Source organism: Eublepharis macularius, chromosome 6, assembly GCF_028583425.1.
Source record: "Eublepharis macularius isolate TG4126 chromosome 6, MPM_Emac_v1.0, whole genome shotgun sequence".
Lineage (NCBI taxonomy): Eukaryota > Metazoa > Chordata > Lepidosauria > Squamata > Eublepharidae > Eublepharis > Eublepharis macularius.
The window spans coordinates 89,766,393-89,791,041 of record NC_072795.1 but is presented as its reverse complement, the minus strand read 5'-3'; the positions used below and the strand labels follow the sequence as shown (position 1 = coordinate 89,791,041).

General features: G+C 42.7%; 1 protein-coding gene across 5 annotated transcripts in view; it reads left to right on the top strand.

The window, feature by feature from the left end:
- CTBP2 (C-terminal binding protein 2) overlaps window positions 1-24,649 on the top strand; it is a 280,138-nt gene that overhangs the window by 102,379 nt on the left and 153,110 nt on the right. The window contains exons 1-2 of one of the 5 annotated variants that reach the window (XM_054983753.1): window positions 4,681-4,728; window positions 6,443-6,599. The exons of 3 other annotated variants lie outside the window; for them this stretch is intronic. The gene's annotated coding sequence lies outside the window, so the exon portion shown is untranslated. Of the gene's footprint in view, window positions 1-4,680; window positions 4,729-6,442; window positions 6,600-24,649 lie in introns of those variants that run through there. One more of the 5 variants, XM_054983752.1, reaches the window with a different exon arrangement.

The following is a 24,649-nucleotide window of genomic DNA, read 5'->3' as shown; positions in this document are numbered from 1 at the left end:
TTCTCAGCTTAGCCACTCCTCAGTAAACATAAAGTTGCTATGATTTCATGCAATTTGAAAAGCTTAAGAGCTGATTCTTTTGTTAGTTTAGGGTAAATTCACCACAAGGTCAGTTTTCTATCCATTTAACTATTCTGATAAATACCAGCTCCCACCATGTGAGGGCACATTCGAACAACATATTTGCCATATAAAATTTGCACAATAAAATCACTTCAAACTATCCAAACTTTCCTAAAGTGCAGAAATGCTTGAGCTTTGTGGTGAAACTTTCCCTTCAGTTTTGCACAACAGCAGTATGGAAAAGTATCTCCGGAAACTGGCAGCAGTGGACTACAACAGGTTGAAATGTCTGTACTACTTATTGCAAATAAGTACCTTTGGGACTATGTGCATTCTGTGCTTTTCTTTAGAATTTCTGCACCAAGAAAAGTAGAATTCTGCAATCTGTATAAAGTATGGAAATGAATGAAATTTACATAATTTGCACGTATGTTTAGCATAGTTTGTTCTAATTTTATGGGGAGAGTCAAGGAGCTATGCAGTGTACTGAAGCCCTTCTCCCTGCACTTCTTGAGTATTGCAGTCCTTCTTCAAGCAACCTTCAACTATTTCATTACATCCATGTAGGCTAGAAACACAAACGTAAATACTAAGATTTTCAGGAATTTAAGCAGTGCTTTTTGTGGTGGTACTCTGACCTTGATGACCTGGGGAAGGATGGAGTTTTAAAACATTCTCCTCCCACTGAGTTAAAGTATGTGATGAGTGTTGTGATCTATAATTCTTGTACACTTGTATGGAACTGCACACATCATCGGATTTAATTTTTGTCACACTGGTGAGAATGATGCTTCTTTATTTAATCTTTCTCTTATCCTAATCTACTTTATAGAATTATTGTGAGGCCAAAACATTGCAGGACAGAAACAATAAATTCTGGAGCTGCTTCCTCATTTTGTGTGTGTAAAGTGCGGCTTGCTCTTTTTATTTAAGGCCTTTGTTTATTTAGAAAGTCTCCATATTTGAGAATTTATAAAACCTACAATATCCATAAACCTGCCAGTGTTACAAAATACAGCAATAATTCAGGTGAAATATTCAAGAAATATCCTGAGTTCGGTCTGTACCTAAGTTTACCCATCGTAGAGCTTCATTTGGTAGGAATCGGTAGTTTTAAGAGGCAATTAATACCAACTTCAATAGGGAAGTTTAAAGGGCTAAACATTTACCCATGGCTTTCTAAAGGAAAGTGGAAACAACTCCATGTTAATTATTCAGATTTCAGAATTGTGACGCGCTTTGAAGAGTAGAATGTCATTCAGATTTTAATGCTTTATCCTTGAGCAGGTTTACTACAATGTATTCCACTGGTTAAACTATGTTGCAGGCTTTCTCTCTCCTGAAAATAAATCAAGTTAGATAATTTTGAACATCTTCCCACTTGATTGCCACATATTGTCTTTCCTCCACTTGATTGCCACATATTGTCTTTCCAGGTTCGCTGTATCAATAATGTTAATAGATGCAAATGCTGTATGAACTTGAATTTAAGACTGAGCAAAAAGTAAACTCCAGAGATAATTTCTAAATCATTCTTGCATGATTTTTCTGTTTTGTTTGGAAGAGCATCATTTTCCCCTTTAGGCAGGTAGCTGCTATCCGACATTGAGACATCCTGGGCTTCCAAGAATGAGTGCCACAGCCTAGAGGTGGGGAAGTACCATAGCTGGGAACTGCATTTGACATTGTGGATCACTGGTTGTGTGGAACAAGTCTGTTTTATTAGGTTCTGCTGTGAGGCTAAACTTCATGATATGATTTCTAATGAGCTGGATCCAGGTTCTCAAGCAGACTTGTTTTCCTCAGAGCTGCACAGCAGGAGTGGGGAATTTTATTTATTTATTTAAAATATTTGTGTGCCACCTTTCTACCCAAATGTGGTCCCTAAGACAGTGAACCTTAAACATTTTTTAAAAATTAAATTTTAAACATTTAAAATAATACAAAAATAATTGTATAAAATCACACAATACCAAGAACAGGGAGGAGGGTCAATAACTGTTATTGGAGGTGTATGCCAAATGAAACAGCCATTGAGCAGAAACAGAAGATGCCAATAGCAGAGGGGGACAGATGAATCTCCCTGGGGAAGAATTTTAAAAGTTTTGGCACCACAGCCAAGAAGGCACTTTCTCAGGTTGCCACTGATCTAGCCTAGATGGTGGGGGTGCCTGAAGCAGGGCCTCAGAAGATGGCCAGAGTGAACGGGAAGGTTCATATGGCAGAAGGTAGTCCTGAAGGTATGCTTGCTCAAGCCATCACCTTGAATTTGGTTGGAAGCAAATTGGGAGCCAGTGTAAATGGAACAGGACTGGAATGATATGGGCCCTATGACCCACTCCAGTCAGCATTCTGATTGCTGCATTTTGTACCAACTGTAGCTTCCAAACAGTCTTCAAGAGCAGCTCCAGGTAAAGCATATTGGGAAAATGTAATCTAGATGTTTCCAGGGCATGTACTACAGTGGCAAGGGTATTCATTCAGGGCTTCAACAGCAGCAAAGGGGACTGGTGGAGTTCGGGGTCTCTTCAAGTGCAGGATGAGGTAACTCGGGTTGCAGGCACATTGTGGACACCAGATCACAGCTCTTGGCATCCCTTCAGATGCATCATGCCAGTAGGGCTGGGGCAAGCTCTCCCCCAGGCTCAGGTGTTGAAGTATCCACAAGCTGTTGCTGGATCTCTGGCAGCGACTGGGAGGGAGTCTCCTGGGCTGGGGAAGCAGGCTTGCTGGCTTCCACCACTGCTCAGTGGCAAGGGTATATGGAAGGGTACTAGCTGGTTCACCATCCAAAGGTGGTGAAAGGCATCCCTGCCAGCCACTGCCATCTATTTACCCAACAGGAGGCTTGAGTCCAGCAGCACCCCCAAGCTATGAACCTGCCCCTGTAGGGGAAATATAACCTCATCTAGAATAGAAGATAACCCTTTTTGTGGGTCAGACCTTCCTCCTACCAATAGTATCTCTATTTTATTGGAATTAAGGATGTATTTTAAAAGCGAGTGAAAACCTGATTTAGCTTGGGACTAGAGCTGTGCACGGTATTTGGTATTTCGGTAACTTTACCCAAAACAAAACCCAAAGCTCACAGCCCTACTTGGGACTGTGATATGGGGGAGGAGGGGATCCTGTTCTTTCTCCAGCACCATTTTCTCCAGCTGAAATGGTCTCAAGGGGAAGTTATTTTTCCCATTTTGGTGCTGTGTGTTCAGTACTCCAGGGAATACAGGTGTGACTCATTACAAACTGTATTCTGTAGTTTGGCACACATTGGTGGTGGAAATTGTTGTTAAGTTGCAGCTGACTTATGGAGACTTCATAGGATTTTCAGCGCAAGAGATGAATACAGGTGGCTGCCATTGTCTCCCTCTGCATACTGACCCGGACTTCCTTGGTGGTTTCCCATCCAAGTATTGATCAGAGTTAACCTTGCTTATTTTCCAATATCTGACAATATTGGGCTAACAGGTTTGACATGAGGATCTCAGCAATATAGAATACTACTTTGTCTTTTTTTTTTTACTGATGAAGCATCAGCAGTAGTTGCTGCTACTGTGCTGTCGATCTCTCCAAGTCCCTGCACCATACTGTGCAAGATACTTAATTGATGTGAAAAGGCAGGGCGTTTTTTCAGCTGGAATACAGTGGAACGGAGTTCCGAAACCTCTTGAAAATGGTCACATGGCTGGTGGCCCCACCCCCTGATCTCCAAACAGAGGGGAGTTTAGATTGCCCTCCACGCTGCTCCAGCGGCAATCTAAACTCCCCTCTGTCTGGAGATCAGGGGGCGGGGCCACCAGCCATGTGACCATTTTCTCCAAGGGCAACCACCTCTTTTTCCAGAAAAAAGCCCTGTGGAAAGGTATCTGTGATACTCCAAAATACGGCCAGAGATCACTTGTTAATAGGGTTGCTACACAGTGGTTGCTAGTGAACAGCCAGGGTGCACTAATCTGGCACATGAAACTCCTGGTTAGGGGGCAGTGGCACCCTAAAATAACAGGAGTACAACACTGTTCATTAGCTGGAGGTATGCAGCCTTCTCCCAATTTCAGTTTGGAGTTGGTTCCATCTTCCTGGTTTTTTTTCCCCACCAGAGAATTCTCTGAAATCTTAGAATGACTCGACCCATTCCAAATTATTCCCTGCCAACCCTCTAGTGCCTCCAAGCCTTCCTAGCTCACCCATTCCTTCCCGTTTCTCAAAATTTACTTCGCAGAAATATTAATTGAGGGGAAATGGGCTTCTCAGTTCTAATTACTTATCAACAGCAAATTCTCAGCATAAATATCCAGGTATTTTATGTGAGAACTTAATCCTTATTAAGGACCAGAAGCCTGGCATATTACATTTCCCAGGCATTGTTGCCGTGGGAACTTCCTGTTGATGGGGCTTTTGGATCAGAAAAAGTCTTGTGGAGCAGCCCTCTACTTTGAACCTCCCACAGTTTCTGCTGCTAGAAGTTAAGAACAGGAAAGAGGGCAGGGCCATCTTGGAATAACCATATCTTTCTTACAAGCTGAGCCAAAACGTAGAGATTTTGCCTTGAATAATAAAAAGCTCATTTATTTTCTTCAAGGATTGTAAAGAATTCATTTTCAAATCTCCCGGTTTTGAAACTCTTCATCATCAGTATTACCAACATGGTCAAAATAGATTTGGCTGGTAAGCAGAAGCTGCCTTGGCTGGGAGTGAAGTGCATAAAGATGGTGTTAACGAGGAGTGCATTCTCTAAGAAAGACATCAACTTCGGCTACTGGCAGGAGAAAGATGAGGTGGCAGTTGGTGGTTAAGGACTTTGGAGGTCTGAAAAGGAATGAATGCTACCAGGTCTCCATTTCTTGAAAAGGGGAAAGTTTCTCACTCACCTTCTGGTTATTGTCCCCTTTAAATTACTAGAAGACTGTATGGATGTCCTAGAGGATTTACTCTGTGGCTCTTATAGATCCCAATCCGATCCAAGCCACACAGTCGCGTCCAACCCTCGGCTACTCCGTAGATCGTCCCCCTCCAGGCCTTTCTGTCCTGTAGCACGTCGAGAGAGATCCACAGAGTCTCGCAGTGAAGTTTTTACAGGGTAGTTCACCATTGCTTTCCCCAACCCAACACACTTAGCCGTACGACAGCCACGAATGGTAAGTCATACGTTGCCACCCCCTTGGCACTTTGAGCCGGTGTGGGATAAGGGGGTCTTATAGATCCACATTCACAATTAACATCAAGCACAAAATCTACATGACTCTTTGATGTTCTGCATCCTACTCCACCAAACACACACATACAAAAATAAAATATATAACTATTAATATTACATATATAACTCTATATAACTAAATATCCTACTATATAAAAAACTAAGCGTATTCAAGACAACTCACTACCCTGGTGTGCCTCCAGAGGGCACTGCTGTGGAGGGAAGCCCAGATGAGGCAGCCAAACCTCCAGAGAGTGTGCTACAGTGGGAAGCCCAGGCAGGGATCAGACATGCAGCAGGTGGCAATGCTTGCTCCCCCCCGGCTTCTCCCAGCTGGGAGCAGGAGGGGAGCAAGTGGCAATGCCCGCCCCCTTCACCCGGCCGGGATCAGGAGCAGAGCATGAGGCAGTTCCCATTCCCCTTCACCCAGCCTGGATCAGGCACAGAGCAGGAGATAATGCCCACCCCCAACTTCACCCGGCACGGATCAGGAGTGGAGCAGGTGGCAGTGCCTGCCCCCTTTCACCCAGCTGGGATCAGGAGCAGAGCATGAGGCAGTGCCCATCCTCCACCCAGCCTGTATCAGGCACAGAGCAGGAGGTAATGCCCACCCCCAACTTCACCCGGCAGGGATCAGGAGTGGAGCAGGTGACAATGCCCACCCCTGCTTCACCCAGCCAGGATCAGGCGCAGAGGTGGTGGCCCTGCCCACCCACCCCCTTCATCTGGCCGGGATCAGTGATGGAGGAGGAAGGAATGCCTGCCTGGCCTCCCTCTCCTTTCTAGAGCCTGTTGTATTTCTTCCCACAACTGGCTTTGTTGCTAGTATAATTATAACCTTAATTACTAGAGGACCTCTGAAGATGTCTCTACCCACCACAGTTGAACCCTAGTTCTTAGGTGTTTAGAGTGAGGGGAAGGGCTTCCCTCTCTGCCTTCCTGCTCTTCTCAGCATGAGGCACAGTAGCTCAGGCAAGAGAGTGAGATTGCCGGTGTGCCCAGTTGACTGTGGCAAAGAAGAGTAAAACAACCTGTGACCAGCTGCCTTGGTGATGGTGGTAGATTTACTCTTTCTTTTTGACCAGCAGTTGCCTGTGAAGAAGGGTGGGGGTTGTTGGAAAGAATGGCCCTTTACTTGCACAAGACCCACAACTCATGGATGCTCGCATCTTACCTGTCTTCCAGTCCCTCCAGCTGTGGCTGTTTAAAAGTGAGAACCACCTGACTACCACAAGCCCTACCAGCTAATGGCCTTGCTTACTTGGAATATGGTCTGGAGCTGCACTGAAGAAGACCCACAAATGTCATGTCAAAGAGCCCAGTGCGGCCCCTGAGACACTGAGTGAGTATCACTGTCCTGTAGAGTTTTAAAGGATGTAAGGGTAAGGATTTAGGAAGCTGTTGGACTACATCTGCTACATGAGACCCCACCAAAGCTGTTAAGATGATCTGGATATGCTTCAACAACATCAAAAGGGGCTGTATCATCCTACTGTTTAGCACTGCCCTCTTTCTCCTTAACAAACTCTGAAATTTTTGATTTCTCTCCATCTCTGTATGAATCTGTCCATTTATTAACATTCTCCATCACCATGCGCACATATATGCTCTCTCTCTCTCTCTCTCTCTCTCTCTCTCTCTCTCTCTCTCTCTCTCTCTCTCTCTCTCTCTCTCTCTCTCTCAGAATGAACAAAAGATGTAGCTTTATTAGTCTTTTGCATGGGAAGAATAGAAGTTCAAAGCTAGTACATGTAACATTAAAGTTTGGCTATGATTCCTTGCCATAAAAGTTCATGCTCTTACAATGGAAACCATTCACCGCCCAACGGTTTACTTATTCCTGTTGATGATGGCGCCTATGAGTATTGTCAGATACAGTTAAAAACTAGGCCAAATGTTGCCCTAGAGCAACAGCTACATCTGTATGTTTCCAAGCAACTTGGTGAGTTGGTTCAGTTACAAAGGGCTCTTAAAACACTCCATCTGGTTTCCAACCCAAGATGCGACCACCCCAAAGAATGATCTAATTCCTCTGCATTTAGACTTGGAATCTTTTCACTACTCGCTTTGGAGCAGGAAATCAAATAATAGCCTTTAGGAGCAATAAGATCCACATGTCAGCCTAATTGTATGTCAAGCACGTTTGTTGCTCATATTTCAACATATGCATAGCACTGCTGTGAAAAGTGTAGGTTCTCTTCCTAAAACTAATCGCAGAGCAGGCTGGTAAGTGTGCATTTAGGTGTTGCACTCTTACATCTGATTTGGCTCGTTGCATGCATAATAAATACGGTAAGACAAAATTGCACCTTTAGTTCTTTTCTTCGGCAAATGAAAAATTTGTTTATATGCACATTTTTAAGGAAATATGATACTGATTGCATATCTTTAACCTAACAAGTCTCCTTTGCTTGTTCAATTTTTAGCAAAAGTAGCATAATGTAAGAGTACAGTGATATCACTTTGTCCCAGTGGCTTTTTTGAAAATATCTCAGTGACTGCAATTGGCTTATACGAATCCTTGCTTTTTGGTAAGGGAATATGGAGCTTAAGATGTGGTGACTGTATAGCCATCTTCTTTGCCACATTCTTTCCTTAAATACCTGTTGTTGGAGCGCCTGTATGTCGTAGAGGCTTTTCCTTGAGCTCTTGCCGTTGCTGTTGCAGTGATTTCCACAACGCAGGGAGTAGAGCCAGGTCCCAATGATGAGAGGAAGGTATATCTTCTTTGTAGGAGTAGTGCCTTGCTGACACTGGTCAGCTGGCATTGAATATTTTATTTGTGTAATCCTTGCAAGTAAGAAATTTGGACTTCATTTTTTCTTCATAGTTGGCACTTCTACTTGACCACAAGTTCTTGTTTTTCTTTTTCTGCTTTAGGGAGACAAGGAAAAGCTAAAACATGTATTTTTACAAAGTTGTTTATTGATATATTTAGTGCAGTTAATCATTTAGACATACAAATAGTTTATATAAGCTGGTAGCATATATGTTAAAAACAGTTTGTTTAAAAAATAGTTTGAAAAGAAAATTTTGTACCATAATTTTAAAAGTTGATTTTTAACAGTTTCTGGGACCTATGCGTCTGCAATCTGCTGTTTATAAAAGCAAACCTTGATTCATATTTTATACCATGGCTTCCTGTGGGAGCGTTCTCTTAGGTCACAGGAAGTGTGATTGAGCCCAGAGCCATATACATTCCACAGTTGTTAATTTTGTCAAAGTAATAATAACAAAAAGGGGAAAAAAATAAAGCAAGGCATTGCCAATGTGCTCTTGAAAGGCTAACAAGGAAAGATTTGCTGAAAATCATTAGAGGGCAATTGGCAAACAGAAATGCTGGCCCCCTGAGGTTGGAATTTTGTCAACAAGTGAAGCAGACAGTGTTTTAATTCTTGTTGTGTGTACCTACCTCTTTTATTTTCCTGAAGAAACATTTTTTTCTTTTTTCCATTTCTGAGTTGAGGGTTTTGTTAACTGAGATGGCAACGTTTTGTTCACAGCTCCCTTGAGTGAAAATGTTCTTAAGATGCCACATGAAAGTGTAGCAACTGACAGTGTCTTGTCTGTTGATATGCTTTGAGATAAGATAAAAATGCATCAGGTTTTTTGTATAGTTAGCAAAGGGATATTCAGAAGATTTAGACAAAATAGCATGAAAGGAAGGCAGCTTAAGAGCTTGCTATTGATCTGTGAATAAAGGAAGGTGGCTCTGAATGGAAGGAGGTGCAAGTGGAGGCAAATAAACACCCTATGGGTAAGGTATCTGTGGCTGAGTTACCATACAGATGTGTCCTGGGAAGGCTTGTTATGTAGAGAAAAATGGATAGGTACTCGAAAGTCAATTGGAAGGTTTTCATAAGTTTTGTTAACACTAACTTAAGACATGTGTGGTTTTCTTTCAAGGAGCATTGGCTTAACCAGTAAGGACAAAGTAAATAGTGTTCATTTCCTGCTGACCTTGTAACACGAACAGATGTTTTCTCTTACAAGTACCATTAGCCCATTTTGCAGTGTTTCCATTTTCATAGGTCGTGGGGCTTCTAAACCATTTTAACCCCTCAGAGTACAGTACAGTTAATTGATTGTTCTATATACATGGAGAGGTTTTTGGGTATTCAGATTCATTATTTTGCAGAGAAGCATCCACTTCACTGTTTTCTTATGGGTTTTTTATTATTATTAATTTAGTTTTGGCTGAAGCTACCATTCCCTCCCTAGTCTTTTCTGCCTCCACAGGGGACAACAGATGTTTCCTCTGACAAGCTCTGAGAGAGAGACTTTTGCAAAGGATTTTTCCCCCTTGGGAAGTTAGTTTATTTTCCAGCACACACACACACACAAACACACACACACTCCTTCCAGTTTTCCACTTGCTGTAGTGTTTTTATATGTTAAAAAAGCACCTTATGGAGGTTCTTCTTGGCGCTGTTCAGAGATTATATTTAGTCAAGCTTGTATAGAATTCCTGTAGTGGAGATTAGTCAATATTCCTGGAGGAAATGCAGCTCCCAAATACTGTAGCAGGCAGTAAGGCTGCATCTGGGATCCTTGTACAGTAACTGAGTCATTCTCTTTCTGGACTTTTTCTGATGGTGATATAGCAACTTACATTTTGTTCTTGGGCTGCTTGCTATTTATTGAATTCCAATGTACATTAAATTATTTTTGTGTGTGAATGAGATTGATAGTCCCTACCAGATACTAAAGAAATGTGCGACAGGTAGTTTAAATGCTTTTTAAGAGCTTGCACAAATAATACACGGACTCTTAACATTTCATGTGTGAGTATAAAGCATTTGAAACTAATTTTTTTCTGGGAAATGACCTATGACTAATGTAATGTGAATAATGTAATATGTGAATATCCACTGAAAGACAGACAAATGTCTACTGAACAAGATACAGTGTATGCAGTACTTTACTATGTGTACACATGTTATAGTTCAGCAAGCATAAAGTCCACGTGGGAACTTGTAATGCCTATTGAAATTCAACCTTGGTTGTGGCACCATTTTTATATAGCAGTTCTCAAACTTCAGCAATCTGCGTACTAGTGCCACATACTACATGTATTTTTAGTATTCAGTGGGACACTGCAATTTGCTATTATTGTCTACGTAGAGTGGCATCTCTCTGTCACTATGAGTTCTTTGCATTGATGAACAAACATATTGTCTTCAGTGTTGAAGATTCTCCACATTCAAGGAAAAATTCTAAAGCACCACTGCCTTTGCTCTCAAAATCCTTGCCGTCTCCCAGGGAGACCCAGAAAAGGTAGAGAAACGTCAGGAAAGGGGCATTCTTCTTGAGCCAGCTGAGAAGCTAGAAGACTCTTAAGTGCTTTCAGAAACAGAGTTGGTCTAGCAGAGGAAGTTAAAGTTACTGATAATTAGGATGTAACTGTGTTCCTGGAGGTCAGTGGACTTCCAGGAACGTGGAGGGGGCAGAGTGGGATTCTGCAGCAGGAGTACACAGTCAACAAAAATCATCCTCCTATCCTGTCCAAGAAAAATGGCGTTACATTGGAGGAGCTTCTGTTGTATCAATAGAATGGCACTTTAGGATCCAAACCTGCATGTTTTTGTGACTAACATAACAACTTTAATTACTTTAACTCTGACTCTAATCTAGCTAACTCATCTGATTTCCTTCCAAGCATAAAATTTCTTCTCATTTTTCTAAATGAGAAAACAAGAATATAGATACAATGAAGAGCCAGTAACCTATTTTCAGCTTTCTTGCAATGGCCTCTAAATAATAAATTAATAAATAATTACTCAGCTCGCATGTTATGTTTAGCATTATTTTACTTACATGTGAGGTGCCATTTTGAAATACTGTTGCAAAATATGATACTTGGAAAAATTAGCTTTAAAATTATATGGAACATGGCAGCTATATAATAAAATGTACAAATGAGTTGGCACATTGACATTTTTGTGGAATTACCGTCCCCCATTCATGACATACAGTTCAGAATAAAATAATGGAGATAACTAGTCCCTGATTACTTTTGCCCTAGGGGCAGGAGAGGTCTGTGGTTAATACCTGGTATTGAGTATATACTTCTTTGCGTTTGAGTACCTGGAATGACTGGTTGTGACAGTGACAGACTCAAGACTCTTTTTCACCTGGACAGATTTGTTCATATTTTGCAAATCACATAGGAGGAAGGAGGTGAGAATGCAGAAGGTTTAAGCAACGTTTTGTTTTAGTTCATTAGCTCTTTTGGGGCTATCTGCAGTAAAATGAAAGACAAAGGATTCTATTTTGTGTTTGTTAACATCACAATTCACTATCATATGTACATAGCCAACGGATAATAGTTTCCATTTCCTGCTTTTCATGGTTGTAATTTCAGGTCCAAAGTTGCTGTGGAGGGGGGAGGAGGTTTGAAGTATTTTTTTTGTGTCCACCTCTTCTCCCTCCTCCTGTTCTATGAAGTACATTAAACATTTGTGGAGTGAGAGGATTTGTGCTATTTGGATTGTACAATTTAGAGACCTTTTTTGATGATGTGAACTGCCCTGAGCCCATTCGTGGGGAGGGTGGGATATAAGTAAAATAAAATAAATAATAAATTAATAGCGATTAGCATTTTAAAAATACCACACTAATGTGATTATTATTAACAACCCAGAAAATATTACGACAGATAAACTGGTATGGTTGGCAGCTGAGCTGTGGTACAGAGTATCAGTAGAAATGTGTACACAGAGTATATACAAAGTAAGAAAACTGATGCTATGAATAGTAAATAAATAGTACCATTAGAGATGTAAAACACCTAGAAATGTTGAAGTTCTTTTTTCTTTTTGATAAAGCGAAATTTGGTGAAAATTAAAATATATGTAATACTTTCCCATCAAACCTAAACTTATTTTACTGCTTTAACAACATAAAATGCATCATCTTTAAATAAGTTAGCATATAAATTGTACTATTTGGCATATTTATACATCTAATACTTTCCCATCAAATCTAAATTTACTTTATTGCTTTAACAACATAAAATGTATCATCGTTAAATAAGTTAACATATAAATTGTACTATTTGGCATACTTACTGAATTTAAAAAGTATAAAAGCTTTAGTGTTTTACAAGCAAAACCACAAATAAACCTAATACTTAAGTAAAGAGAATTGCAAACTGTTGCACCCTATGATACCTTGGCATTCACACATACATGCACACACGCACACGCACACGCACACACACACACATGCCATCTAACAGGTAGGAAAAAATTGACAATAGCAATTTTGTAGTAAAAAAGACAGAAAATATATTGTCGAAGGCTTTCACGGCCGGAGAACGATGGTTGTTGGGGGTTTTCCGGGCTGTATTGCCGTGGTCTTGGCATTGTAGTTCCTGACGTTTCGCCAGCAGCTGTGGCTGGCATCTTCACAAAAACTCCAATCACCACCCCCGACAGAAAAGAGGCATAATGAAAACTTTAGTGGATCGTGCAAGACGGATATGTGAGCCGCGCTTTCTCAATGAGGAAATTAATCATCTAAACCACGCACTTCAGGCAAATGGCTACTCCAGAAATGAAATCCGAAGAGCAATCAAACCCAGGATGAATCAAACAACCAAAGAAAAACAGTCTCCCACAGGAAAAGTGTTTTTGCCATATATCAAAGGAATTACTGATCAGATGGGAAAGCTTATGAAAAAGCATAACCTTCAAGCAGTATTCAGACCCACCCGAAAAATACAACAGATGCTACGATCAGCAAAAGACAGCAGAGACCCCCTCACCTCTGCAGGAGTATACCGTATACCCTGCAGCTGTGGACAAGTTTACATCGGGACCACAAAGCGTAGCATCCAGACAAGAATAAAAGAACATGAAAGACACTGCAGACTTGGACAGCCTGAAAAATCAGCAGTGGCTGAACATAGCCTAACTCAAACAGGGCACAGTATCTTATTCCAGGACACCAAAATACTGGACAACACTTCCAACTACTTTGTCAGACTGCACAGGGAAGCCATTGAAATTCACAAGCATAAGCAAAACTTCAACAGGAAAGAAGAAACCTTAAGAATGAACAGAGCATGGGCTCCAGTTCTGAAAAACACCAGGCCAACAAAACACTCCACACCCGACAATAGCCCTGCAGAGAAGATTAGCACATCAAGCACCAATCCATATGCAAAAGAACCTCCTCAGGATACAGTGAAGCCTCCCGCCATTAGCATTCCACACCCTGGGAAACTCTTACAGAATGACTCAGCTCAACCCCACCCCTCCTGAGTAGATACAAATGACCTACATCTTTTCCACACTGTGACACTGAGAGATCTCTGTCTTTTGGTGCTACACCTCTGAAGATGCCAGCCACAGCTGCTGGCGAAACGTCAGGAACTACAATGCCAAGACCACGGCAATACAGCCCGGAAAACCCCCAACAACCAACAGAAAATATATTCTGTAGTTACAATAGAGACTGTTTAGCCTCAAAGCCAAAAGGCTTAAGAAGCTGAAGATTCTCACATAACGTTTTTCATGCTCTACATTTTGAATGAGTAAAAAATTATTTTATAAAGCATTTATCCTATTCCAAACTAGGAAACTATTTCACCTTTGTTCTATGTTTTACCCACACATTCATATGTCTACATACCATTGAAGATATATGGCCGAGTAGTGGGCTTGGAAATTGAACCTGCAGACCTAGGAAACCTAATTTTGTAGGATAAGGAGAGAGTAAAAAAACAGAAAATGATGGGATTGCAGGTTTGTAACTTAAGAAATTTATGTAAGCATTTGCTTATGTAATTTACATAAGTATTTAAATCTTCCATATCTTGGGAACGGTTCATTATGATAGCAACTTCCGGGGGCATTTGCAACTGCACCTCACTGTAGCCATGGGCACTTCCATGGAAAGTATGTGTATTTCTGTTACGTTCTTCATGCCTTCAGTGGTAGTTTTATGTTTTAATTATTGTAAAAGAGCCCATTCCAATACTGCATTGGACTGCTGGCTCATCCCTAGAAGGCTCCAAAGCATTAGCCCTGAGCACTTGAGCATGTTCGGTCAACATGAGGAGTAAAATGGGCACAAGTGTGCTGGCCCCTCCCCCTGCCACCATATAATCCCTGCTTGTCAATGCTGTGCCTGTGCATGGGGGAAGTGTGTTTGCACATACACTATCACCCCATGATCAGGAATGTTTGGAAAGTACCATCTCTGATTATGAGATGTACCACAAATAACAAATAAATAGATTGTAAGTCAGGATTCGGTTTTCTTCCCATGCTGAAACTAATGAGCTTTCCTCATGCCTTGAGTGGAGTGTGATTGTGACTTGCCAGTAGCCATACACAGTGCCAACAGAGTAGTAGCATAAGGGTGAGGTAATCAAGGAAATGAATGCACGAACAAACAAATCTTGTTTGAAACACATTTATAAAATAAATCACTATATTGTTTAGTCTGAGCCCAATTAAATTTTCTGGCTGTGGCCAACATGATTTTTGAATTAGGCTGTAAGTGGATAATCTTAGATGTCCTTCCATTCCCGTTCAGTTGATGAACTTTGCATGGTGTCAGAAATACTTTTAGTAAGTCCAGGAACTTAAACTTAAATTTTTCTTTTTTCAGGGTGGCAATGAAATTTTAGTGTAACTGCCAGGCAGTAGAATGCTAAAGAAGTTGTATTTGTACCCTTATGCTTCATTGAAATTTTATAAATTGCTTCAGGAAATTTGATAGAGTTAGATGAAAAATATAGATGGGGACAGCATCTATATTTTGTTGTGTATTTGTGTTGTGAAGCACATCTGCTGCTCCTATTTATTTATATGAATATTTTAATCCTACCTTTGCACTGTAGGGTACTCTAGTCAGCTAATACACACTAATAGGCCAGTCTAATAAAACCTTAAAATATCTAAGATGAACAACCATAAAAATATACTAACAAAAACCCAATAGACCAATACATCAAAAATAAGAAGTCAACAGCTTGAGATATCATTAACCAGGTCAAAGATGTTGAAACAGTAGCATCTTCTCTTAATATCCAAAGTCTAGCAAACACTTACTTATATATTTTTTATCCTGCTCTTCCCCCAAGGAGCTTAGAGAGGCATACATTGTTCTCCATTTTATCGTCACAGTTGTGTCCATTCTGGTTGAACGCTTTGGGCAGTTCAGGTGGCAGGTTCACTGCAGAGCAGGTGGAGTTGGCAGGGTGGCCCTGGGTACACAGGTACTCCTGTGTAATTTAGCAAGCAAGTAAGCCTTTATTGGCATATATAAAATTTTAAATACAGAAACTCCCTACAAAATGAGATTAAAATTACAGATAAGAACAGGGCAACACTGCAGCAAAACCAGTACAGAATATTGTCAGGGCATATAGCCATGGCACTGTAGAGAAACTTTTCTACTATTTCAGTTATTTCCCCATCTGGGTTGTCAAGCAGAAACCGAACCTTAAAATCATCAGAAAACTCTGAAAGTTGGGCCTGTGTAATTTAAGGAAAATTCAGTGCAATCTTAAGAATTACTCCAGTCTAAGCCCATTGATTTCAATAGTCTTAGACTGGAGTAACTCTTCTTAGGATAGTTCCTCAAGTAAAGAGTCATGAAGTAGTGCCCTAACTGCTATCTGCAGCACAATAGGCAGTATGGATTTCATGGTGGTACTTTCCAGATACATCTGAGATTGTTGATGAATACTTGTTGATGAATACTTGTATAGACTTTGATTAAAGAGTGGTATCAGGTGGCTCTGGGTAGACTCTCTCCTGAGGCCATTTCACCTCTCTGTTCAGGAACTCATGACACTGTGTTATATTCATGTTTTATGTGTCATCAAGTTGCAACTGTATGTTGATTTTCGTTGTTCTGTGCATCCCCACATTGGGAACCTCGCATGTGCAGGCCTGCTGACGGAGAAACTTTTCTAGCTTCTATAGAGCTTTGTTAGGGGCTGCTCCCCCAGATCACATCGGGTAACTGCTTTTCCAGCCTAAACGGTCCCGTGATCCTCCGGGGAGCAGCCCGTTCTTCCTCAGTTCTCTCTTAGCTGACATGAAGAGAGGAACTGTGCTTCTGAGCTCTTCGTTCTTTTTCCATCACCTTACTGTTCCTCGGCTGGTTCTTGATTCTTGTACTGTTTTTTGGACTTCTCGCTTGCCCATCATCTTCAACTTGGTATCTGAGGTTAAATATTCTGATTTTGACTATTCTATCTGTCTTGCATATCTAACTTGGCATTTTCAGACTTTCGCTTTGAACCGTTCTGGTTGAGCGTCTGTGTGAGCTACAGGTGAATGTCGCAGAAAGCTCTATTCAAAAAATGTGCCTAATGTGGAATGAAGATGACCCATTCCAACCAGCACCAGCTGTGTTTATTATGTTTGGGTGAAGGGCATAAAGTTGGTTCTTGCTTGATCTACAAACAGTTGACCCCTAAAGCTAGAACTGAAAGGGCCCAATGTTTAAAGGCTGTCCTGCGGGGAAAAGTGTTCTCAGGATCAGACTCCCCGGCACTGAAGTGGACCGCCTTCACGGAGCCCCAGCAGCCAGTGGATCTGAAGCAGACCAAGCCCGTGACCACTCCCGATCAGAGATCAAGGGCCAGATCTGTTGTATCCATGTCATGGCCCAGTCCAGACCCAGTGACAGCGAGGATTCCTCAGGAGGAGAGGGGCTCCATGTAGCTGTCCCTGACTCAGCAGAGGCCAGTAATCAGGAGCCGCAGCTGCTGGCTAATTGGAGCTTACAGCCAGCAGCTGAGGCAGAGCCACCAGTGCTCTCCAGCCCCAGCACCACAGGGGAAGCTCAGCCAGGGACTTCCACATGGGAAGCGTAGTCAGGGACTGCCAACACCACCGGGGAAGCCCAGCCAGGGGCTTCCACTCCCCCTAGGTTTGCCCACAGACAGCTAAAGAACGCCGCAGACAAAGGCTGAGGCTGGAACTGCTGGAGAGACAGTGCAGTGCTCGTCTCTTGAACTGACGCCAGCTGCTGGAGAGCAATGATGAGTAGCAGTAGGATGGAGCCTCAGCAGCTGGCTGTTATCCACACCTTGCTATAAAAGCTGAGCTGAGGGAACTGTCAGGTGTAGAAGCAAAGTGTCCAACTACCTGCAACCACTCCGGGTGCCATGTACCTTGCTCATGCCTGCCTTTGAATCTGACACTCTTGGCAACCGACCTTGGACTGTACCTGACCTGGCTCTTGGACTCTGAACTCACTCCTCGTGTTTACTTCATGCTCTGACCACAGTCTGGACTTGGCTTTCAACCCTTGAACTCCCCTTGGGCTTTGTGTTGGTGCTTGGACTTGAACCATCCTGCTTGGGCTGGCCCAGCCCGTGACATATCTGTGTGATTGGTTCCGAGGTCAGATCTGACAGCTGGCAAGACTTTGACTCCTCATGTACCTTTGGAGTTGAGATCAAGAGAAGGATCCGTGGTATCAGTGCTGTCGGTTCCAAAATCGGATCTGATGGTTGGGAAGACCCCGACTCCACAGGCTCCCACAGAGTTGAGATCCGCTTCCAAACCACCTGCTAAGAGGGCAAAAAAGTCCAAACATTTGTTTTGCTCAAGCTCATGGTCAGAGCAGACTCAAGAGAAACATGAAAAACACAGGACCAACGAATCCTACTCGGTTCCAAGGACTCCGTCCCAACACCTTGACTCTCTGGATCGCTCCCTATCCGAGGAAGACTTGCTCAAAGTGGAACCTACACCTATCAACATAGATCAGGCGGTTTGGACTGCAGAGCATGGGTTTGAGCCTGCACCCATTTCAATTGGCCCAACAGAGAAGGATGGGGCATCGCACGGCCATAAACATACCCCTCAGCACCGTTCTCCAACCCCGAGTGCACAGAGTGACTTCAGATTCGAGATCCACTATGCTTCGGGTGTTAGAGGAGCCTCCCATCACCAGCACCAAATGGCCTGCTGTATTCTACCCGCATACCACTGCTGTTGGTCTGGTGCTCTGCTCAAGTTTGAGGCTCCGTATCCGAGATCATCGCCTTCCTCCAAGAGAGCCTGGCTTCCTCCCGCATCACTGGTTTCTGAGCGATTTGACTCTAATGAGGATGGGGAAGATGTGCAGCAGGCTCCCCATGAGGTCAGTTCCAACACCTCGAATCCATCACCCGATTAGAACGTGAGGCCTTCCTTGACATATCCATATGGAGACCTTAGATTTTATGTGGAACAGATGTCCAGGATGGTGCAAGCTTTCGAACTGGATGTATCTTTGGCCACGCCGAAGGCTGGAGTGAAATTGCTGGGTGGGCTTTATAGTGATGCTCCAGCAGTTATTGGTTTCCTTATTGTGGAAGGTTTGGATGAGGTCATTTTGAAGGCCTGGGAGAAGCCGGTGGAAATGCCACCAACCTCGAAGAGGGTGGAGGCGATGTACAAAGTTAAACAGGACACTTGGCCTTCGCTCTTCAAGCATCCCGTCCCATCATCCCTGGTGACAGAGGAGTTTCAAAGGCAGCGCTCGGGCTCACACTCCACCCCTGCTGATATGGAAAGCAGAAAGCTGGACGATTATGGCAGACACCAGTACTCTATTTCAGTCCTTTACTTGAGGATAGGGAACCATCAGGTTATCATGGGAGGATATCAATTATACCTTTGGGAAAAGCTGGCCGAGTATGTTACAGGGCTTCCCGAAGAGAAGAGGGCTATGTTCACTTTGTTGCAGACGGAGCCTTTTCGAGTTGCTAAGCAGCAAATGAATGCTGGCAGGCACTCCGTAGAGACATCTGCAAAGGGCATGGCGAGTTCTATTCTCCTGAGACCCCATGCCTGACTTCGCACAACTGCCTTACCACCAGAAACTAGAAGCAAGATGGAGGAGATGCCCTTTGAAGGCTCTACTTTGTTTGCTGCTGCAACTGACGAGGCCTTATTCCAAAAGCAGAAAAATCACCAGACTGCAAAGTCCTTAGGCATTCTTCCAAAAGACCCAACGTACCTACAAACCAAGGTACTTCCCCAGAAACGAGTATGGGTACCAACGGTATGAGCGGCTGTTTAGACAATATCACTAGCTCCTACCAGAAGCCTTATCCACCTTATCAGCTACAGCAGTCTAGGAAGAGGCCCTATAAACAGAAGTCTTCGTAATCCATTGCTCAGTGCAAGAATGCCCAGGGCCCTGCGAAATAATTCTGAGTTGTTGTGGCCACACCTGACCCATGTTACTCTGAGAAACTGTCTGCTTATTACCCCCAATGGGAGTCGATAACAACGGACTATTTTCAGACACAGATATGGGTTGGAGTTTGTGGTCAGACCTGAGTGTGTTCTTGCCTCTCAGGCCACTATCAATAGAATGCCTGAGTTTGAGTTGGAGATCCAATCCCTGTTAAATAAAGGAGCCATTTAAGAAGCATTGAATGTAGTTGAGTTTCGTAGTTTCTTTTCAAAGTTCTTTTTGGTTCCCAAGAAGGATGGTGGTCTTCGTCCCATCCTGGACCTGAGCGGGTTAAATCTTTATCTCAAAACATCCAAATTTAAAATGGTAACCCTCTTGGATGTCTTATCCTTCCTCTCAAGAGGGGACTGGTTTGCCATTGTGGACTTAAAAGATACATATTTCCATGTGGGAATTAAGGGAGATCACAGGAAATACCTTTGTTTTAGGTATCATGACAGGGTGTACCAATATGGTGTGTTGCCTTTTGGACTGGCAACTGCACTGAGGGTGTTCACTAAGTGCATGGCACCGGTGATTGCTTACTTGAGGACAAAGAATTGTTCTATTTTTCCTTACTTAGTTGACTGGTTATTGTCTACACCATCTGAAGGAGAACTAAGGGAACAGGTTGCCCTAGTAACTACTGTGTGTTCACACCTGGGTTTGGTAATTAATGTCACTTAGTCCAAGCTGGAGCCATGCCAATGGCTAACCTACATTGGGGCACAGCTGGACTTTATATTAGTCAGGGCTATATTACCTCTTGACAGTAAGAAAGATTCGTTCCCTGGTACATCTGTTTTCTACAAATAGGTTTCATGCCGCGAGTAGAATCCAACGATTACTAGGCCATGTGGCTGCTACCATGGCTGTAGTACCTTTGCATGCCTGAACATGAGAAACCTACAAAACTGATTTGTTCGGCATTTTAACCCAATGTCACATTCCCCATACCAGAAGTTCTCCATACCCAGACAGGTAGTTCAATCCTTACTAGACATGGGCACGAACAAAAAAACCCTAAACCATGTGATTCATGGTTCGTCGCATTCCACAAACCATAAACCACGAACTTTCACAACTTTTTCCCAGGTCACAAATCGGATCATGGTTCATGAAATTTCAAACGCCCAGCACTGGCTGCTGAAGCTAGCGCCGGGCGATTGAAATGGACAGCCCCCTCCTCCTGCTGCTCGTGGCGGCAGGAGAATGGGGCTGTCACTATCACACACCCCAAGCCAGCTTCAGCCCATCGGCTAAAGCCAGTGAAGAGTGTGTGAAGCTGACAGCCTCGTCAGCAGGAGAACGAGGCTGTCAGCTTCACTCACCCTGCACTGGCTTCAGCCCATCAGCTGAACCCAGCGAGGGGCCTGTGAAACTGGGGTGAGTGAAACTGTTAGCTTTACTTGGCCTGCACGGGCTTCAACCTATGGGCTGAGGTTGGCATGGGGTCTTCCAAACTGACTGCTCCCATTCTCCTTCTGTCTAGGGCGGCAGGAAAACAGGAGCTGTCAGTTTCACTCACCCCACGCCAGCCTTAGCCCATGGGCTGAACCCGGCGCAGGCTCTGGCAAACTGGGCGGCAGGAGAATGGGGGCTGTCAGTTTGAAAGACCCCACCCCAGCTTCAGCAAGGGTTGACAGCTTCATTCACCCTGCGCCAGTGTCAGCCCATGGGCTGAACCCAGCGCAGGATCTGTCAAACTGATAGCCCCTTTCTCCTGCCGCTCAAGCGGCAGGAGAACGGGGCTGTCAGCTTCACTCATCTCACACAAGCTTTAGCCCATTGGCTGAACCCAGTGCGGGTTGTGTGAAACTGACAGCCCCATTCTCCTGCCACCTGAACGGGTAAAAAAAGTCGTTGAGTTCATGGAAAATGCAGTCCCACGAACCGCGTTTTCACGAACCACGAATTAGCCTGGTTCGTGTGTTTTTTTGCTTCATGTTGTGATTCGTGCCCACCTCTAATCCTTACGCTGGTGTGCTATTGAATCCAACCTGTTACAAGGTATGCCCTTTGGGCCACAATGTTGGGATGTTAGTGTCACGACCAATTGTCCAAATACAATAAGACAAAAGTGGAAGGAAGTACTACCCATTATTGTTGCTATATTGGATTCCGCAAGAAGTGATTTTTGCTACTACAAATGGTGCCCAAGTATTAACTGTCCATGTGTTTAAGCTATGTCATGTGACAAAGCAGTCATAAGCTTGCTTCGCTTGAAGAGTTAATCATAGCTGGTTTATTCATACACTGAAGTGTACGTCTCTGCATCATCCAAAGGACAGAATGAGTCTCTGAAAGTGTTAGGTCTTAAATCCAGACCTCTAAGATCTAAGCTCAGTTCTGCCATACACTGACTGTCATATGTTCATTACTCATAGATTATTTGAGAACTGTAAACATATTTTAATGGTTAAACTAATGTGCAATTGAAGTGTTTTTATTTGAATTCCTGATGTTGTTTAACTCCTAAAAAACAGCCCCTGGTAGAGGGAAAGTAACATGACCATAGTGTTTGGGAAGGAGAATTTTAACTCTGTGTCCATATCCCTACCTTGTCTCCTCCAAGTCTGAAAATGGCTGACTTAGATGGTTTTCAAGTTTGATCGGAGGAAGAAAGGCAGCATATGGATATACCCTCCATCAAAGTAAAATACAGTCTAGGTGGGGAGGAAATGGTGATATTATTCATATTATTCCCTGTTGGGAAAAAGGTGATGCGGGTTCAAAAGATTTAAAATGGTTGTAGTGATAGAATATGACTTAGGAAAACATATGTTAAACTAGGACTTAATATTTTTTATTCCACAGGGTTAAAAGGCAGGCTCGCATCCTGATGATAAAAACACCGCAGTCCCAAAATTACTGTTTTGGACAGGGTCCATCCTCAGTGGCATTTTCCAAATGGGTATTTGTTGAGAAACTGAATGTTGGGAGTTCAACTAAATCAGATTTTGAATATGGAAGTAAAATGCATCAAATCAGAGTTGCTTCTATAAAAGAAGTTCCTTTCATTACATTTGGAACAGCTAATTCTGTCCCACACAGAGATCACCTGTAGTAGCTGTGCCGACACTGCTGAAGCCAAATTTAATTGAGAGAAGATTTCTGTAGTGGGTGAGGCTTTTCTGTCCCCCAAAGCTTATCAGCTTCAAGACAAAACATAAGCATTTTGATACAATAAGGGGGTTTAAGCAGGCTATTTCTAGGTGGATGTGAAACTCTGTAAGACATGGGTTTTGCTTATATGGTTCATACCCCAAACCAGCAGCCACCATTCATGTGTGTGTGTGTGGTTTTTTAAAAAAAGAAAAGTTGATAATTATGCCAATCAGCTATTTAGAAGGCGGAGGGGAGCCTGAATTTAATGTCATCCGTCAAAGAGTTGCTTGGTGTGGTGTCCAACTGTTGGCTGTGTGTAGCCCCAGCTCTGTGTTTTTTTAAAAAGAGCTTGTTCTGTCTAAAAAACAGTCTCTCCTCCAAAAACCTCAAGATAGCTTTAGAAAACTAGGTCAACAACAACAACAAAAACAATAAATCAAGCATTATGAATGCAGCCACTGCCCCCTCTTACAGAATATACACACATGCTCCTTGCGTTTTGATTCTGAAAAGTGGTGGGATGAACCTGTCTCTAAAGAGAGACAGATGGGTGGCAGTCAGCTATTGTTGGCGGGAGGGAGGAGTGAGAGTTTTTCTTAGACATAGAGAAAGGGAAGCACGCAGCAGGGGGGCCAGTCAGGATTCTAGTAATAGCAGCAGGGAGCAGCCAGGCAGTGCTACTTTAAGCCTGATTTCATTAAATGGATGGGAGATGTCAAGATACTTGAGTGAAGAACCCCAAAGGTATTTTGGGTTGGAAGGAGGGAAATTAAAAGGATTAAACAGGAGGGAGGGAGAGCGCGAGAGCGAGGAAGAGAAGCTGTCACTACTTAGCTATAGTTTCTTTGGTGATAACTTAAAGGTTGCTAATGCTTAAAAGTGCCCCAGGAGTCCAAAACTAATAAATTCATGTGCGAACATATTCTGCTTTCAGTATAAAACTCTCAAGAGTTTGTAGACAGGTTAAGGAAATGTGTGTTTACTTTGTCACTAAACATTTTTATCTCTTTTCATTCTGTGTACTGTCAACAAATGATCCCCCCTCAGTCTATTTGAATTTTATTAGTGCTGCTGTCAAGGTTCTTCTTTGGTGCTTTTTCGGGGACAGGTTTGCCGTGAGCCTCTAATTCTTTTTTTTTTTTTAATAGCATACTTGGAAACACTTTTGTAGCAAATTAGCTATCCCCTAGCCCCCCCCCCATGCCCTAAATCTCATTTCTGCAAAGCTTTCAATATAGGAATTTGTGCTATTATGTAGAGTAGGTTGCTCTTTTCTAAAATTACTAGAGACCTTCCAGCAGCATTTTCCAAAAAATATTTTTTTTAAAAAAAAATCTGGCTGCATTGGGACTTTAATTACGAAGTCCTATTTTCCTCAAGTGCCTGCTTGTTTGCTGCAGAAACATAGAAGGCCAGAGCCATAATAGTCTATTATGCTGGTGATCCATGGAGTAATGCATCCCCAAGTAGTAGCCATTAACTTCCATAGTAGCACTGATTTGTGCATTAAAGGGACCCCTAGTAGGTGTTTCTAGAGGAAACCATAACAGCGCTGTAGGAGCCGTTGCACTTCATCGCTTCAATAATCTGTATATTTTGCAATATGGAGACACAAGTAGGCTTTTGGCACACAATGGAACATTATGGCTGCAGATGAGTTGTCATAGGTTTAGGTTAATAATCTGTGGGCTGCTAGAATCCCAAAATAGCCTTGATGCTGCAAACTGAAAGTGCTCCTGTGAAGAAATCTGCACATTATACAGCCGCTGTTGAGTCCAGAGGTAACTTTAATGTGCTGAAAAAGTGATGCAGTGTCAAAAGGATTGGCCTTTTGTTTGGCTTTCCCTCTCTCAAGTGAAAGCTAAATATACATATTATTGCGAGTTCCAGGTTGAAGAGTTTTACATTTTTAGGTCTCCAATAAAGTTTTTCAGGTCAGCTCTTCAGATACAAAAAGGAATACCAAACTGTTGTTTCTATTCTCTGGAATTTAGAGACCTGCAACATTTTACAATGAGTGGATAGTGGTTATGTTTTGCAGAACTTCAAGTATTCTGGGGTACGGGACTGTCTCTTAAAATA